At 35.9% G+C, this 13,546-nt stretch overlaps 1 protein-coding gene across 1 annotated transcript in view; it reads left to right on the top strand.

Moving 5' to 3' along the window:
• Nucleotides 1–13,546, top strand: part of CSMD3 (CUB and Sushi multiple domains 3) — a 593,341-nt gene that overhangs the window by 395,491 nt on the left and 184,304 nt on the right. The gene's annotated exons all lie outside the window — the stretch shown is intronic.

Genomic DNA, 13,546 nt, shown 5'->3' with positions numbered 1-13,546 from the left:
AAACAAACAAAACCAATAAAATATCATGTTCTTTGCTAGTTTTGGTTTTCAAGCGCAGCTGGGGCAATGCGAGAATGCTTATAACTATGATTAGTGTTTTTCAGACAGGAGGTAGTGTAGGCATGTTAAAATCTCCATCCTTTCTAATTAGTAAGAGTTTCTGCTTTCAGAGACATCTGTGGGGAGTTTTCATTTCTTTTGTGATTGTATGGGATGAAACAGGAAGGAACTCCACAGGAACAGCAATGCCCTTCTCCCTTTTGCCTTCTTGTGCCATATCATCTTATTAGAGGCAGCAGGATGACAAATCTCAACAGTTGCCTAACTGTTGTTAAATCCCTTTAGACATTTTATTGCTGAAACAGAAGAAATCATTGAGCCAGGTCCATTTTGACCTTCTTTTCCCTCTGGTCAGTGAAATTTATATATATTTTTTCAAGATTAGCAAGATCTAGTCTAATGTAATTTTGTGTAGTGGTAGCAACATTTCTAACATGGGTTGACACAGAGACTCAATGTTAACATTATTTACCTCATTGTGCTTCCTGTGCTTGGTAGTTGTATTAGCCCTTGCTTTCCCCTACCCTTATTCTTTCTATGTGTATGACAAATACATGCATGTGCATACAGTAATTTAAAGGAAGAATGAATTTTGTAAATGAGAGTACAAAGTGAAAAATATTTTATTTGTAGTGATAGTATGCTTCTGCTCCATCAGCTTGTTTTTGAAGATGTGAATAGAGGTTTTAATCTCTTGGCTCCAAGGGGGTTTTTTTGCCATTTTACAACCTTACCCCCTTCCAGAGCCTGTTTGAGAGATTCTCACATGTGTGTTTCCATTCTCAGACATGCTTTTATATTAATGTTGAAGCCAGAGAGGGAGACCATTATGCCACTGGATTTATTTAGGCAGTCATTAAAGCTGAGTGGAAAAATAGATTGATGCAGAATAAGAACGGATTTGCAAGGCAAAATGAATAGTACATGGGAGTAAAGTTATAAACCAGCTACTGATGCAGTTGCAGTGATTTATGTGAAAAGAGTGTTTAGAAATTTATCTGATAGGCTTTTTGTCTGTTTCTCCATGCTTTTGCAGTTTGTTGAGTTCTAATGACACTAAAGAACACGTGAAATTTTACTGCCTCAGCATTTCTCTTTGTCTTTAGCCCAGATTCTGAAAATCAGAGTGACCCTTCTCAAACTGTTGATGTGGCACAGTTTGGGTGTATATTCTCCGTAGAATAACAGCGATTTTTTTTTCTTTCCCTAAGTAAAGATTTTAAAAGTAGTATACAAATAGCTACACAACCTGAATAACACTATTGCTCTATGACATATTGTCTCACTAACCAATAAAGAAAAATATTTGAGGAGATGGAGGAAAGAGAAGGACAATTCTTTGTAACTTTGTTCCAAGTATTCATGTACTTTCTTTGAGTATGAAATGTTGTCTGAGTGAAACAGATGGTGTCTTCATACTCTAGCTGCACTGTAATTAACCAACAGAAAGCTCACACAAGGGAGGTATCTACTTTTACTTTCCTCTTGCCATTTCGTGAAGTAAGAGTATTTAAGTGGATTATCGGCACTTTTACCTCAAGAGGAATGTTATTCAATGACAACAGACATTTTATGTTCAAACCTTTTAAGACTTTGAATGCTTATTTTCTTCTCTATTATATTCTTACCCTTTAAACAAAAAATGTGTTTCCAAAAATGGTTTAAACCTTTCTATTAGTGCTTTACAGTTTTTTATTTCATTTTATCAATTGTTCTTACACAGTTTGGCATCTGTCATTTAATGAGCAAAAATTTTCACAACTGATAATGTGGTATAATTTATATTTGACTCCTCTATAACCCATCCAATATAACCAGAAAAACAATTTTTGTCTAGAGATACAAAAGGCAGGTGAGATAGCACCCTTCACCACATTAAAGAGGTAGATGGAAAAACCTAAAGAAAATGAAATGCTATATCAAAAGTAGAAAGAAAGTTATATTTAATTAATATTATGTATTATAGCAAGTAATATTAGAATTGTTTCTCTTTAGGGCTGCCCAAATCAATCCTTTAAAAGTCATGCAAGTTGTTATTAATTTTGTAAAATTTAGAGGATCCAAAGGGAAAAAGTTTCACAATGAGATTTTTCTTGCCCATTGTCAATTAGTCTATTTTGTTTCTTTTTGTTAGCTTGCCTTTTGTGGAGGAAAAAAACCCAAAACCAAGAGGTTATTTGTATCTGAAATAGTAGAACTAGTTTGATGGTTTAAACATTCATAATCTCTTTCTGTAAGAAAACAACCACAGAATCATCGAATGGTCTGTGTTGGAAGGGACCTTAAAGACCAGTTCCGACCCTCCAACCCTCTTGCCATGGGCTGGGACGCCTTTTCCTAGAACAGTTTGCTGTGAGCTCCATCCAGCCTGGCCTTGAACACTGCCAGTTATGGAACACCCACAACTTCTCTGGGCAGCCTGTTCCAGTGCCTCACCATGCTCACAGTAAAGAATTTCTTCCTAACATGTAATGTAAACCTACTCTGTTTCAGTTTGACCCTGGTCCTGCCACTCCATGCCCTTTTCAAGTCTCTCTCTGTTTCATGTAGGCTTCTTTCATGTACTGGAATTCCACAACTACAACTCCCTGTAGCCTTCTCTTTTCCAGACAGAACAATCCCAATTCTCTCAGCCTTTCCTCACAGGGGCAGTGTCTTAGCATCTTGGTGGCCTCCTCTGGACTCACTCCAACAGGCTCATGCCCTTTCTGTGCTGGGGACCATGATGCTGGATGCAATACTCCAGCTGGGGTCTCACAAGATCAGAGTAGAGAGGCAAGAAATTATTTATTTTATGCTGAACTAAGGAATACTGGTTCAGCAGTAGTTTTTGGTTTTTATGGTTGACAAGCATAATTTTTTTTAATTTAACAAAATTGTGCATTACTCTCAGATGAAGAAATATAAGTGATGAATTTCAGATTAAATAAGGAAACTCAGCCTCATTGTTCTTCACTACTTTCCACCAATTATCCAGGGCTAGTGAAAGTACAGCTTCTTTTATACATCTAATGTAAACAAAGAAATAAATGACATCACATGTCATCACTAGGCAGAGCAGAATTTTGGTCTAATATTTTTTAATGTGTCTTTATGTCTTTCATTTTTGTACTGGACCTCTGCAAATGACCACGACAGTATCTTTTAATTTAAACATTACAACTTTTACGTTTCTGCAGTCTTCTTTGAGACATCAATGAAGTAACCTGATAGAAAACAGAGCCCACAAATCCTGAAAGTCCAAGTAGCAAAAGATGAATAATAAAGCAGAATATTTCCAAAATTTTGTATATATGTGTAAAAGGAAAATAAGAACCTCTGGTGATTCAACATTAAGACAAAAATATGAAGATTTTGGAACATCTCTGAATGGCATGTATATAATGTAGCCACAGAACAGATGCCAGAGGCCTACCCTTAAAGAAGTGTGAAAAGTTGACAAAAGGCCAGAAGCAATATGCAAACAGGAAATACCTGTTACGCCATAATTTCTCTCAACTGACAGAGACAGAGCATGAAGAGCCCAGTATATACTGGAAAAACACCAATTAAATCAGCAGTAATTTTTTTTGAACGGTAAATTCTGCACAAAATAGAAAACTATACCTTCAAGAAAAGTGAAGGAGAAAGTGAAGGGAACAATAATGTATTTGCCAGAGACATGAGCTGTATTTCTTAGGGTCAGACCAAAGTATTAGGGACAGTGAAACATTTTCCTCAGCTGATATCACTTCATGTCACAAAGATGAAAGTAGTAGATGTGAAAAAAAAGACAGAAAGCTGGAAGTAGTTGAGTAAGAACACTAAAATGTAAAACATTTGCTGATAATAATTGTGTGCATGTTTAAAATAATATTTTTAATCACTTTAATGTGTCTGAAGTATGTAATTTTAGATCAAATCCCGATGAAGTTAACCACATCCTTTCCACAGATTTCAATGGCCTTTGATTGTGGTATTATAGGAAAGGTTTGTCTCTGCTAACTTTTAACATTTCAGGTGACATTTAGCTTTCATTTGTGAAAGGAAGGATCTGTATTCATCTTTAGTAGGCCATTATTTCACCACCAATATCTGCACGACTGAATCACTCAGCATTACAAAATACATTCTGCTCAGATCTCAGAGTACAGTCACATTTCTGACTAATTAAACATCACACAGGAGAGAGCATTTTTTGAACTTTATAGGGCAGTCAGTGCAAAACTCAACTGTAAATATTTTTTGTGTATTGGGAAGGTTTTGTAAATAGAAGCTCTATCAGTATTTCTTATATAACTGGATATGCCTTAAAATGCTTGGATTTACTGTCAAACTGCAGCTAGCTGTTCCTCCGTATTTTAAGACTGGATGAAAAACCCTTTGGAGTTACTTTCCTCTATATACTATAGAAAAATCCTAGAACACTTGAGGCAGATACCTGCTTGCATGGCTTAAGTCTGACAATATCAATTTCCAGTCTAGAATTATAATGCATCATATTGCAAAAATTGATTACTGCAACAATTAAATGCTTGCAAGTCAACTTTCTAGATTCATGATTTATAGCCACAATGTCTTCTTAATGTTTTGTGTTCAATTGTTTTCTTTTTTTTTTCTTTTGTGGGGTTTTTTTTTGTTTTTTTGTGGGTTTTTTTGTTTTGTTTTGGGTTTTTTTGTTTGTTTGTTTGTTTTTTTGTTCTGGTTGTTTTCTTCTTGCTTTTTGGTGTTTGTTTTTTGTGGGTTTTTTTGTTTTGTTTTGTTTTAGGTTTTTTTGTTTGTTTGTTTGTTTGTTTGTTCTGGTTGTTTTCTTCTTGCTGGGATTTATTTTGTTCAAAGACAGACCTATTAGCCACAGTCACATTTAGGAGGATTCTTTTGATGATGAACACCTTCCTGTATTTCTATTTTTTTCTTTTCTTCAGCTTTCCAATAACAAAGATCTCTACTTCTGACATATTTACACTGAAGGTGATTTGCAAATGCATATGGGGAATTTTACAGGTTTCTTTCTCAGAATGCTGTTTACTACCACTGCTGGTATAGGGGTCACTTCCTGAAACAGCTTCTTCACTTTTCTGAAGTCACTAGCGAAGGGTTTATTCTTCCTTGTGTCTATTATATAGCAAAAAGAAATTTTAATCTAAAATATTTTCATACTCTGGCTTGCTGATTTCTTTCAACTTTGAGCAGAATCTGTTGGATTTATAGATTTCAGGAGCACTACTTTCCTATTGGAAATATCTGTGGATGTCCACACTTGTAAATTTAGCTCAGTGGTTTTGTTTTAGGTTCATAGGGGGTGGTATTGGTATGTGTTTTCTTGTTTAGTTTGGGGATTTTTTTTTGTTTGATTTTGGGGGTGTGAGTGGGTTTGCTTTGTTTTTAGCATCAAGAGGCTTAAAAACAAAGAAACCATTTGATAGATTTGTTTTCATCTGTCGGCTGTTACCTTTCTTTTAAGAAGCAGATATTAGTAAAAGGAGTGACCATTTATGTCTTTCAATGACAAAAATGTCATTCCTGTCACAAGTTTGTAAATGACAATAACTTAGTAGCTGTCATGTCTTACTTCAGTATCATAGAGGACATGTGCATTTTATACAGGCAAATACTATGAGTTAATGCTTCCACGTAAAATGTCTTGGTAATGACTTGTAGCTAGAGAGACCTGGAGTTGTAGTATTAATAAGTGAATGGTGAAAGGAAATATCAAAAGAAATTGGTGACATTATAAGTAATTTTAACATTATAAATAAATAAATCCTCCTCTCTGCCATGTCACCATAAAAGTAACTTCTTTTAATTATGTTTGAGATTTAAATTCCTGATTTTTAAACCCTATGCAATATAGCCTGTCCAAACCCTTTTGACTCATATGAACAGAAAGTCTGCTCATCTGTCCTAAATTTACATATATAAAGTTGACTTTGCCTGACTTGTGACATGGCATTTCAGAGAGATCAAGCTGATATGGTTCCAAATTTCAAATGTTGTGTGTCTCAGACTAATATTTTAATTTCATATTTCAATTTCATATGTGGGAAAGCTCTTCTTTGAATCTGAAAAATCTAAAGCCATGTTTTCTGTTAAAGAATAATAAAATTGAACACTCTGCTTTAAGTTTCTCAGATAAAATTTTAAGTTTCAATGTGTTATTTTAATTGCAGAAAAAGTCCATTACAAATATTTATAATTGTCTATACAACAAAGTAAATTTGGAAGTGCAAGACTTTACTTGTGTGGTTCTTAATATTATAAATAACATCTTTTTTCTATTTCAGAAAAGGTTCTCTAACTTCCTTATATTTTTTCCTTTGGGTAATCCAAGGTCTTTCATTGAAATCTAAGTCAACTATTGATCAAAATAGAGCACCAGACAGCAAAATGCTTATGTAATTATATAAATCCTTGAAATTATTTCAACTAAGACACTTTGAAGATTTAATTAATAACATGCATTTTATTTTCTGTTTTGTATTAGTCACTAAAAATTGGTCAGAAGTATACAGGTTATGCTATTTTGTATACCAGGTAATTTCCTAATATTTAGGTGTGACACCAACAGAAAAGCATTACAATTTGGTCTGTATCCACATACACAAGTGTATGATTTTATTCAAAGTATCAAATCATAGAATGAGGATAGATGATCCTCATTACATGAAGACTGATGATCAAATAACCTATGCTTAATAATATAGTTTGCCTCTTTATGCTCCTTTTGGACCAAAATTATGTGACTCCATTGACTGGATAAGGAGTATAATCTCAATTAAGCCTTCCTTCTTTTGTACTTCTTTCGCTACCAATAAGTGAACAAAACTGCAAGGGACCAAGCCTTATCATGTTTTGTCTTCTACATACAAAGAAACATAACCCAAACCCTTTATCTTGTGAAGATTTCACCATGAAAATTAGTCTCTGCATTCATATGCGAGATTGATTATTCATCAGTCCATATTTGCAATCTTATATAGAACATCAAGCAAAATACTGTGGGACTGAGGAATCCATCATTTGAGGCTTATGTGATTTATTTTTACGAAACCTCACACAGCTGACATGCTACACATCTTTAAATGTACATGGAGTTCAACTTTTTGCAAAAGTTCTGTACCTAGAAAAATAGTATATTAAGCTGCTTTTGCAGAATTATCCAAAATGGTATCTTGCTAAGTATTTGATATAAAACACCGAAAAAAAAGTGGAATTGACATTCAACCACATGACTGGGGAAGCCACTTCCCAGTGGGGGATATATTAGATGCCATAGTTATTCTGCTCTCTGTTGTCACTGTGAAATTCTGGTTTTCATTCATTCTGGTTAATGCTACTTTGCAGACAGATATTCTGTTCATAATTTTCAGTATTGTTCGTTTCCTTTGTTTATAATTCATGCGCCATCCTTTATAGGTACATCCACATGCACATGTGGTGGGATCTTTCCTGCAACTTCAGGACTGTTACCTTGTTTCTGCATTCAAATTACAGTAGAGTTCACAAATGTATGGGAGGGACAACTATTTTGAGACTTATCTTTTGTTTCTCTAAGGTCTTCCTCTCAGTTGAAAATCTTTAATGTTTTAGCTAATGAGTGTAAAAAAAGTGCATATTCTATTGTATACAATCCTCACCAAAGGAAAGGAAGGAGTTTCGGAGGTTTTATTGCAAGCTTGTAATTGGCTGGACATCAGAGAGATATACCTAGAGAGAAGTAATAATTTTAGAGAATGGCGTTTATATATATATATATATATATATATATATATGTAATAGAATCATTAATGTTGGAAAAGACTTTTAAGATCATCAAGTTCAACCATCAGTGTAACATAAACACTGTCCTACAATAAAGTTGACTTAATATCTATTCCTGCTTTCCCTTTTACCCCATTTCTGGCCAGAGATAGCCATTTTGTAACATGGTAATATGTAGTACCCCATCAACTCTCCTGCCTCCACCAATTCCTGAGCCCTCCGCCCTGGAAATGCAGTAACTACTTACCACAGAGTAGGTGCTTTTGTGGTGGGGAAAGAGCAGACTCCCAAACAGACTTTTCTGTGGCAACTTCCTCTGGCTTCTCCTTCCCCTGTCCCCTGACTGGCTTGGCATCGCTGGTGGCCACTCCCCTTCCCCTGGTGGCCAGTCCCCTCTGCCCAGCCCTTAGCTCCATCCCCAGCTCTTCCCCTTAAGATGCCTGCTCCGTGTGGTTGTCCTCTCTTTCTCTCTGGGTTTCCCTTAACCTAACAGAATAAAACCTTGCAAAAGAGCCTTTCTTTCCTCTGTCACTGAGCCAGTTGCAGTGAGTGTTGAGTGGAGGTTTAACTGCCTTGCCTGAATGTTAACTCAACTTGCTTTTCAACAGGAGAGGTTTGTTGGGAACAGATAATAGGCAGCAGCACCCACTGTTCTAACACCTGTATTTTTAGTAATATAAAAGGGAGATTTTGCTGATATTTTTTTGTCAAGGAAATTTTATTTTTTCTTAACAGCATTCCAGTAATCTGCCTGATCTCATAACTGACAGACAGAGAAAAGTCTCTTGACTGATGAATGCTTGTTTTTTGGTCCTATGTGTATGAATGTGGAAAAAGTTATTTGTGGGCTGGGGTCTTCAATTATAGGGTGGACATAGTCTGACATGCAGTCTGAGATATAATTCATTTACATAGATTAATTTTAAAATATTGCCAAAAATAGACATATAAAATCTTTTGTTGTTTTGGTAAGATGTAATCTATATAATGCTAAAAAACCAGAAGCTATTCTTTGACAGTGTTCTTCAAATTTTTCAAGTGACTATAGTATAATACTTTCTTCAATAGAAAAAAAATCATTGTCTTAGCAAAGAGCAAGGTAATGATGGTAATGATATTCAAGTGTAAGGACAGAATATCACCAATTTATGAGGCCAATTCTGCATCAATGTCAAACTTATCTATTATAGTATGACATTGTGTCCCGATCGTGGGAGAGACAATCAGCACACATGCCAGGAGTGGCCACGCCCAGCCTCATCCGCCAGCAGGCAGGATCGCGCTTTGGCCACTGGCTGGGTTCCTGGACCACCAGGAACGGCCGATGAATGCAGACGCACATTGAAGGATCAGAGTAAAGGAAAAAGGAAGGACTCTTTGCTTGCTTCTTCGAGCTGCTTTATTTCTTTCCTGTGCAGGAGTGGCGCTGAAGCGAGGCAGGTGACACGACACCACATGGGTGTGACAGTGCCGTGTGGGCAGCGGCAGCACATGTGGGTGTTCTTTCCCATGGCAGAGAATGGCACGAATGGGCAGCTGATGACGCACCACGTGCGGTGTTCTTCTTTCTCATGGTGGAGGATGGCGCCAAGGCTGCAAACCACAGCACCACATGGGTGTGGGTGGGACACAGAAGCTGCATGGCTCGAAGAGGGGGCAGTGACAAAGTATGGGAAACAGAGAAAAATAGCGGTTTTTATGGAGGGGCAGTGGGTTCCCAGGAGGAGATCATCTAACGAATCAGTGGCTGGATAGGAGGGGTCTGGGGGGACAAATGTAAATATAACATGGAGCGGGAAAGTTACATACCAACGGCAGAAAGGAAATATCATAACTGACAGCAAATTTTCTGGATAAATGGGTGTAACAAATTATGACAGACAAGATGCAGGGGCAGGATTTTTGAGGATATACAGGGAAAAATCTGGAATGATCATAACTGCTATGGAGAAAAGGCAGGTAGACAGGTGGTAAACAACTTTAGTCAGGGACTAAATATACAATCTTCAAACCCCCATTGTCACAGTGAGGGAGAGACTAAACGTCAAACCCCCACGGCTGCAATAGTACACCCTCCCCGCCACAGCCCAACCAAAGCAAACAAATTAAAAGAATTATTGGAAAAATTTAACAAAAGTAAAAAATTTAGACAGATTAAAGATTTGGCCATATCTTTGAGAAATATCAAAATATTTGTGGTGTTTTGAAACTTTAAATCTATGATGCATATATACAATTTGTGAAACTAAAAGACAAAAAATTTTACTTTAAACGTAGGATCATTATCTCCCTCTCTTCAGAAGATTTCAGTTAAAAGAGAAGGCAAACCAGAAGTGTTGTTCTCTGTTGTATAACCATATTTTTAACAGTTGCAACAAAACAGGTTGCACACTATTCTGCAGACCAACAAATGAAACACATGCATTTTATGTCAAACCATCTGAATATTTTCAATAGAAATGCTATTGAGAACTGAATTACCATTGGTAAGATTTTTCACTGCATGAGCAGCCCTTGTGTGTAGTCCCAGGTACTCATAATTTCTTCTTTTTGAGAAGCTATTTCTATCTCACTGTATTCACATTTATACATAAAGGAATATATGGTCTGGCATAGTAAAAAAATCTTAAAAGAATCAAAAGGTTCCAAAAAACCCCAAGCCCTAAACATACAATCTAAATGGAATTAAGATTTTCAAAATACTTCTTCCCAGATGGAATGCATTGCCAGCATGATTAGATATTGTCACAGTATCCATTTTCTACTGAGTTTCAGAAATTATCTGCAATCATATGTCAATTTATTTATTTGGGCCTGAGGTTCATACTCATTGCCAAAGCTCTGAGCAAATACTTAAGAAATAATACCTGTTCCAAACTGGGGAGTTCATATGAATAGAAAAAAGATTATTACTTATGAACTGGAGATATATAGCTCTTAAAGTTTCCAATAAGACATGGTAAGGGAAGTGTAGTGCTTTGGATGGTTTTAACTAGTATATATTGACCAAAACCAAAACAATAAGAAAAAGTAAAACTATGTTGTCACATTAAACCGATGTCAGTTATCTCCCTAAGAACGAATCTAGTAGCATGATCCATAACCTATCAATTCTGATAGCCTATCTATAATCCTAACCTATTTGATAGTAAAATCAGATAAGGACTCTTAAGGGAAACCTTCATGACCTCTGTTGCCCTCTTTCCCCATTTACCATCCCCACCCACTCCCTCAAAACAGAGACTATACCAGGTTACAGTGTAAACAAGAGTTTTAAAACAAGTTCAGTTGCTGTCTGAGATGGGGTCAAGCTGGTGAGGAAACTAGTTCTAGCCATGAGTGTGGGGTGGGTTAGCTGTGAAGGAGTCTTGTTCCAAGCTTTGGTTGTGCAAGTGTGACTGCCAGAATTAGTCAGGATGGTTGGATGAAGAAGTTTCCTTAACACAGAGACCTGCCTATATAACTGAGAAAACCCTGGTTATGCAAGATGTTAAACTTCTTTGTTGAAGGGATATGTTGTCCCAAATGGAATTCCGATTCTTTGATTTACTCCTAATATTTTCCCATTTTAATCTTCAAACAATAACTGACAAACTTAGATAGAATCCATGAAGTCATGCAAAATCAACAAATGGAGTCTGTGGTTAGAATTTACTTAAGAATTACAATGACCATGCTTCTAAATCTCTGTTAGATCAATAGCAGAAAGAAAAGTTAAAAATAGATTAAAGAAATGCTATCAGCACTGCTTCTGTTGGTAGAAGTGCATGGAAATGCTGTAGATACTTTATTCTTTCATTTTCAAGAAAAGTTATGTGGAAGGTTGGATTTAAAATAGCAAATACCAGGTTTACCTGGTTCTCAAACTGCATTAGAGAGTCAGGGAGACTGCAGTGTCCATATGGTTAAAGCTATTATGTGGGTCCTGGGACAGTTTGAATTTTGAAGGTGCAGTCAGGCTTGCTTCAGGCTGATGTGTGTTTAAAAGACCAGCAATACTAGAAAGCCTTTATTTAAAGGGATAAGAGTTTGGAAGAATATGTTGGTTTAAATAAGTTTTTAATAATATTTTGGACATGATTTGTGTTATGAATGGTTTGAAATTTGGAAGGCTTGATGCTGCTGACATGACTGTGGGCTCTGGTAAAAGAAAAAAAATAAAAGAGAAAAAAAGAAAAAGAAAACAAGATTTATTTTTCCTTAATTCTCCAGGCTTGGGATTCAGACTCTTTAATTATATTTGACTTGGCATGCATTAAGATGTCAAATTTAGAAATCACTGTTAACACCAAAAAATCTCGAGACATTTATTATATTGTTTCCAGAGTCAGTGGACTCTCTTAAAACCTTGTCCAACTTTTAATGCTATGTTTCAAGATATCTTTCCTCCATGAAATTAGAGCTGTGCTTTTAGAACATTTCAGTCACCTGTTAAATTGCCTGGGCTTATGTACTATCAAAAACTTTTTGACCATGGTAGTAACTTACTGCTTTTGAAGCAGGAATAATCCATTTAGAATAATTAATTATCTGATTTATTGATTAAATATTCAAAATATTTTATTTTTTTCCTTATTATTAAAAAGATGGATTTAATTTTTTTTTAATATACCCCACATAAAATACTCTTGTAGATAGATCTGTGTTTACATCTTTTCTGGGTATGATTGAATGCTGATTTAATGGTTTCTGTGGCTCTGTAGGAGCATTTGCACAGTATTGTACAGCTCATAAAGAGATGATTTAGGATCATCTCCCTCATCTCCACTGCTCAAAACATATGAATCTGTTTCTGTGAATGCTCTTAGGAAATATTCAAACAAGTTTTGAGTGGAAGGGAAATGAATTTTTTGCATGGCTTAGCTGCCAAGATTCTAAACAAGATTCTGCCCCACTTCATTCAAGTCACCTAGCAGGAACTGTGTAAGATAAACAACTTTCCAGAGTAAATACTTCTGCCTACGCAATGGCATTTGTTTTCTGGAGGATTGGTGGTCTCATATTCAAAGTCTGAATTAGAAAATATGGTTATATGGCTATCTGAGATATTAAGTCTCTCTTGTGGGCCCTTCAGTTATTTCTGTTAGCACACCACACAGAAGAACTAAGAGGAGCTGATACATGGATTGAAACAGCTGGTAATGAGCCACTGCTGGCAACACTGTTTTGAGATATTCTTAGTTCAGACTCGTTCTAGCATGGCTCAGTAGTGTATCTTCAAATTTAGCTTCATCCAAATGAAAACAACTCATCTCCTTCAAAACCATGCCCCATTGCAAAGCAAAACACAATCTGGAGTTTTATTTTTCAGACATACTAAGCTCAGAAGTGTATCATAATTATGTTGAAACACTTTCTGTGACTCTGACCATGTAGAGAGACATACAAGCTCTGTGTATCCATTATGTTCACTAATCTCACCTACTGAACAGTTTGAGCATGAACTACATTAATCCCCATCCTGGAATTTGTGATCAAGAATTGTCTTTTAATTCTTTATCTAGCCCAAACTGTTTGACTGATTGCATGTGATTACTCTGAAATAGCAGTGCCAAGAGAAAAAATAAAATAGGTTTCTGAATTTCTCTCTCTTCGTTAGGGAAAAAAGCTCTCAGATGATCACTCACAGGTTTGTATTACACACAGAGTCATTCTTGCACCTGTTATGCTGCATAAATTAGGTAACAGACACATCTGAGGTTTGTCCATTTCCCATAAAAAATGTTTTTAATAGGAATTTAATGGA

Source organism: Passer montanus, unplaced genomic scaffold (genome assembly GCF_014805655.1).
Source record: "Passer montanus isolate IOZ18808 unplaced genomic scaffold, ASM1480565v1 scaffold33, whole genome shotgun sequence".
In the NCBI taxonomy this organism is placed as follows: Eukaryota; Metazoa; Chordata; class Aves; order Passeriformes; family Passeridae; genus Passer; species Passer montanus.
This window is presented reverse-complemented; position numbering and strand designations above follow the sequence as displayed.